This window comes from Triticum aestivum, chromosome 7B (assembly GCF_018294505.1).
Source record: "Triticum aestivum cultivar Chinese Spring chromosome 7B, IWGSC CS RefSeq v2.1, whole genome shotgun sequence".
Lineage (NCBI taxonomy): Eukaryota > Viridiplantae > Streptophyta > Magnoliopsida > Poales > Poaceae > Triticum > Triticum aestivum.
In genome coordinates this window covers 6,914,872-6,921,497 of record NC_057813.1, presented here as the reverse complement: position 1 = coordinate 6,921,497, position 6,626 = coordinate 6,914,872, and positions in this window count along the sequence as shown.

Sequence of the window (6,626 nt, the reverse complement as noted above, 5' to 3'; positions counted from 1 at the left end):
TTTCAACTCCAAGGGGAATGGAGTAGGTCAACATAAACATCATGTTGTGACCAAGCGCAAGTCTGACCCGACCATCGTCAGGCATCTGTATAGGAACAATAGAACTGGGCAGTTTCTGTTTCAAGAAGATCACAGCTATAAAACTGTGTATAAGCAATAGTTTATGAACAACATATATAACAGAAAACAGCTCGTACCATAAGTTTCTCGACACAGTTGGACCTGTTCAACGAGTGTAGCAGTGGCACACATATCCCACGTGGCCTTCCACCATTGAAACGCCCCACAGGGACCTCAAGACGTTCAATAAAGTGTAGGAACTTGTGGATGTCGTCCCAGTCAACTTCAGTGCCATCAGTAACAGCCGAGTTACTATAGAATAACAAACGAGCAGCCTGCTTAACTCTGAAAAAACCTACATGTGCCACCAGTTATAAGAAAATATTAGTTAGAAGTAGCATCTTCGTGAGAGATTCGATGCTACTTCTAAAGTTGAATTGTGATTAGTTAGACAGAATAGATGGATTAAGAAGTAATCGAGGCAACAAGCAAGAACCAGATACAAGACTAACATGGATGAACAATTGGAACGACGTCGGGGTGGAAGATCATAGTGAAGATGAGACCAGGTTCTGCTATTTCCATCAACATTCGTGCGCCAACATTCAGTCCGTAAAACTTGAGAAAGTTTATCCAAGTTCGGCCATAAAAAAAGCAGCGATCTTCTTGGTTCATGAACCCAACTCGGAACTTATATCCATGGCTTGTCTTCACTGTGACCATTAAATTAGTGTATTCAGTTATGGCAAGGCCGAGCATCTTGAGTACATGTGTTCTGGCAGAGAAAATAATGCACTGTAGAAAAAATAATATGAGAACACAATGTATTCCCTATCCAAATCTAGAAATAACTTCCTCCTTCACGTCAGTGTTGACCATCGTACTAGTAGTACCTTTTATCCAAATATAGCAATTCAAATTTCCAAATTAGTCGACGGCATGTTAAAAAAACCCACCCTCCCGGATATAAAAGAGGATTCTAGGAACATATTGTGCACGTTTTAAAATACTGTGTTAGGATGAGAAGGAACAAGTGTGGCGTCTCGCCGAGGGCGCAGAAACCTGTAGGGTCCTTGCACTTTGGGCACTACAAATGAAACACACTAGATTCAGTAGGAAGAAAAATGCATCAATGGCGGCGGCTGCCGTCCTAGGATTACCTACGACCAAGGGACTTGGATTTATCGTGGATGGATGAAGAATTTATACCTGGTTCTCCATGAGAAAACCCTATGCAATCGCTGAGAGGGGGTTTTCTCTGAACAAGCAGACGAGGGAGAAGGGGATTCAGGCCCAGTGAAATATTGCCGCTTCGTCCGTCCAGCTTACTACTAAAGCTAGAAGGGGGGGGTTATGTTTTGATGGATCATTGGGCATTACTGCGGTGCTACGACCAGGGTGTGCCTACCGTGCAGTTGTGCACTCTAATTTGTGCAAATGGCACGTCGACCCCGTTGCCAGTTGCCCCACATATCAGCGAAAGGAAGTAGAAAGACAGGAGTAACTAGTTACACATAAATATATTTTTGACAGAGAGATACTCCCTCTGAAAAGAAATATACAAATCTTTTATATCACAACCTTATACATAAGAAAAATCAAGGGTAATATATATAACATATATAATTATAAAAAACAGAGTTGTTTCTAACACAGTATAGATGAGTTGGTGATGATGGTGTGCCTGCCATCCTGCAATATAGGCCATCTGATTTATATCTGACGGATAGGAAGGAAACTATGGCAATTTTGCAAAAAGGTACCCACACACCTCTCCACATTTGCAAATAAGGCCGTCCCTCGTTCACCCTTTTCTCTCACAAGATAAAATACTCATACAAATGCATCTTGATGTTACGTGCAACGCACGAGCATTATGGAGGTTCAACTTTTTTTATGGGGGTTCAGCTGAGAATATAATACTCACACAGGCTCACGGTTCTGGACTTTGGGCCGCAGGCCCACCCTGCATGTTTGGGGGCCCATGTGTTCTACCTCAGTGCTTTTCATATTGCAAGCGATTGGTACGGCTCTGGTTTTAGATGCTGTCACAAGGCGAATACACAAAATTGAATAAAGCACGACAGCTGTTGGAATGAAATCGAACGAGAGTTCCTAACCAACAATGAGAGTTGCAATTCTATCAACGATATACCTTGTGATAAATAATACTGTCATACTACTTATACACACAGGACACTTGTTTCACGATGCCAAATTATTACATCAAAATCTCTCGGAGGATAGATCAGTTCGGCAGTTGCGTGCTGCTACTGGAGAATTTCTAAGTTGATTTGGACCAGCTCTCCTTGCCGAGAAAGTTCGATTTTGACATCATCCCCTACCGCAAGATATGATTTAGATTTGAACCTTGACCATCCTTTAGCATCAATCATCATGCGACCATCCTTTGTACTTATGGTATATTGAGCAGGTTCATTCACACCAAGGCTACGCATGGTAAGAGAAACTTGGCCGCGGTCGCCCGAATTGTTGAACGACTCCCTCGTTGCTCTAGGAATTATCTGTTTGCAAACAAGAAGACATACCCAAATAGTTAGATCAACACAGTGAATCATGTGAAACAACATGGAAAGAAAAAAGAACGAAGCACTTGGGCGGCCAATGCTTACCAAGAAGGTGGACATGTCGGTTTTTGTAAGGACTTTGGTGTATGAAGTGCGAACTGCAGCCCATTCTGTTGTCGGTGCAACTGCTCGTTCGATTGCCGCTGCATGGGTCGGAGTAAATGCAAGTGCAAGTGTTGGTGCAGGTGCCGAAGCCGTTGCTGCTGCCGGAGATGGTGCTCCTTGTAGAGCTGGTGCCGGTGTCGGAGCAGGTGCTGGTGTCGATGGCCGATCCTCCGGTAGATCAGACTGATCCGCTGACGCGGTTGGCGCCCAATCCTTAGCTGGATCAGACTGAGCTGCTGCCGCTGTCAGTGCTAGAGCAACTGCCGGTGCTCGATCCATTGATGAAGGTGGTACCGATGTGCAAGACAGGGGCGATCGTGTCTGGTCTACTATGATCAGCTTTCTAACTTGACTAGGATCCGTGTCCGTGATCCAGTTTTTTCTTCATTTCTTTTAAACTCGAGAAGGGCTAATTGTGGCGTTTTTGTTAAACCAAACTGCAGTTCATCATAGGGATTCAACTTGTACTCAGACAACAGACTGGTCCAATTTTTTCCAGTAATATAAGTGATGGACAATGCCTTCGTTACTCACATGACATAAGAAGTGAAACCTGCAAAAATAGACATTGTAGAGCAAATCAAACGGTTTATTCTGTGATGAATGTCACATGGCAAAACCTGCATCGTAAAATTGCAGGAAAAGAAAGAAAACATGACATTAAATCAATAAGATTTAGACAGTAAATCAATAAGATTTAATTGATGTGACATGAGTGAATCCTTACCAGGAAATCACTATGTTGAAGTACTAAACAGAAGATTGATCATCCAACTACGGGTGGCATGCAGGCCCCCCTACTCCCACAAGCAGGACAGTCCAAAGGTCGTGACAAATCGTATGGACCGAACATCCATGAGACTGGAAATCCTGGTGGGTGCGATAAACCCTGCAACGCATACAGATATTGGAGTGTAACCATAATTGATAAACCGTCCTCACAAAAAAGATGATTTGGATACTTCAAAATATAGAGACTGAATTGAGTGGACATACATTAACATAGACCGTTCTCAGGACTGACCACACACCAAAAGCGGCAGTACTAATAAACAATACAGGGTTCATAAACACAAATCAAGTACTGAACAATTGTACTTACTACAAACAAGCAAAGTTGCACTAATTAAACTCTGCAGACTATTTCTTGCCACCGATCTATGGGATGAACCCCGCATAACTGACTAGGCCATGGACTTCGTGAGAGATGTCTACATGCACCATCACCATCTCGTCAACCTTGGAGAACCTAACAGACTGGTCTTTCCACTCATAAACATGATGATGAAGAGAGGCTGCATCAGATTTGTTGGGAAGCTTTACAAGAACCACACCCTTCATAATCGAAGGCACAGCCAGGAAATTGTTGTGGTCAAGTACAGCCTTGAGAACACGCCTAACAACAATGCTACAGGAAAACACTAGTTCAAGACACGTGGCAACAAGGACACAACAGCTGGATAGTTTAGCAGTAGAACTCATCCCTAGGTCTTCCAGTTCACATAGCATGACTTTGAGAACTTCATCTCCACCGCGGACCTAGTTCTAATTCAAGCAGAAACCATATTTTATTACTACCTCCGTTCAAAAATATAATATGATTTTCAATATTATACTCCATATATGACTACATATACGCACAGAAATGAGTGAACAAAGACACTAGAACATGTCTTCAAAGGCATGAGAGCAGAGGGATTACTTGCAATATCCATAACAAAAGTTACTGAGGCAAATATACCCTCTTCAAAGGTAGCATTGATGTTCATAAAGTACTCCCTCCGTCCCAAAATTCTTGTCTTAGATTTGTCTAGATACGGATGTATCAAGTCACATTTTAGTATTAGATACATCCGTATCTAGACAAATCTAAGACAAGAAATTTGGGACAGAGGGTGTAGTTGAAAGTAATCTATAAGAAATTAGTGTCAACCTCTCGCATGTTTTGGTCAAAAGAGGAATTTAGAACCGTCATTTGGCACACTAAAATCACATGCAAGATTACCCAGAAAGTTGTACTACCTATACTAGTAGTGCATGTTAGATGAAAAAACAAGATTAAGATCGAGAAAAAGATCATCAACAAAAGACATTACCTGGACTTGCTTAATGAGGGATCCCAGAGAGGGGGGCTTGGATAGGGCGATGGCTTTGAGCTTGTCTGCGGTAGTCTCGGCGGGGTGCCTGTGCTTCTTCGTACCATGGGCCTCGATGGTTTTGGCCAGAGCCATAGACATCACGTCGGTCGGTGCTCCAGGGTCCATCCAAGAGAGGAATCTGAGAGAGAAGAGTGAAAGGAGGAATGAGACGAGGGAGAAGCGAAGCGAGTGAGGGTTTTCTTCAAGAGAGGAAGCTGAGAGAGAAGACTGAAATGATGGTTGCTTCGTCCGTCCAACTTACTACTGGAAAGGAGGGGGTTTTGTGATTTGATGGCTCATTGGGCATTACTGTGGCGCTTTAATCGGGATAGTCTACCGTCACTCTACTACGGAGTAATTTAGTGCATGGCTGGTGGACCCAGGTGCTGGCTGTCCCACACATCGGCGAAAGTGAGTAATTTAGTGCATGGCTGGAGGAGGATCAGCACGGTAGAGCGTGTCCACTGTTTTTCTGAAGAAAAAATGATTACAGCAAGCGTTTCCACTCTTAAAACGGAGGAGTGCGAAACACGGCAGCCACTTGAACATACATAGTGCTCCTACTACTAGGCATGTGCATTGGTTCATACGTCAGTACTACACAATATTGTTGCTAGTGTAGTAAGATATGACGATAACCAATGATGTTGTGCGCATGTCAACTACTCCTATATGTAACATAGTACCGTTTTTCGACTATCCGATCGAGAATGAATGGTGAGATCAATGTTAACAGAAGTAGGTCTACAGCGCATGGAGAGTATGATGCTACAATACTCCATGAAAAATGAACCATGTGAAGCATGAATAGTGTTAGGCAGGGTGTATGAAGGGTGCACGGGATGGGAGCAAAAGTTCCCTTCTCGACCCAATTTTGGGTGTTTTCCAGAGTGCATGATGGGTGCATGAGTCCAAACTAGTAGGTTAACAAAAATACACGAAGAGGAAACAACTATATTGAGATGAGAATGCAACCAAACACACCCACACGGTTTGTGCTACAGTGACTGATCTGCATCGTCTGAGTTTGATCCAACGGTCATGTTGCGCCGAGACATGGACATGCCCATGCAGAGGGTGCCTAAACACCACCGAAGTCCCTGTGCTTCTCGAGGCACATGACGTTGGTGATGAAGGGTGCAACCGCCCGCAGAGCCCGCTCCCGGTCGACGGGAGCCAGCTCATCGAAGATGGCGTCCAATGGCACGAATGGATTCCGGTGACGGAGCTCGTCAAAGATTCGCCCGGCAACGGCGACGGCAACCAGCAACTCCTCCTTGTCCAGCTCAGCCCCAACCATCACGCGGAGACGTCTCAGCTCCTCAGAAATGTAGGTGAAGAAGGAGAACAGGTCAGGAAGCCGCAACTCGTTGAAGTCGATCGGGTGGTCGAACGGGTTTAGCCCGATGGCCAGCATCGTCGCACTGGCACGATGGTAGGCATCGCGCATCCGCAACACGTGCGTGGCAACTTGGTTCACCAAGTGGCTGAGGCGATCCTGGAGCTCATCACGATCGGCCCGCTCGCGCTCCAGTCGGCTCCCCAGACGGCCTATCATATCTCCTGCTTTCTGTAGCAACGCCGCTGACGCCTCGAGCATCTTTGTGGTGGACGCCTGCCGCTTTTGAAGCTTCGTGAACTCCCGCACATAACGGAGGATCATGGCACTCCTCTCTTCCTTGAGCTCATGGAGCTCCACGTCCTTGGCCCTGAGCTCCACATCCTTGGCATGGAG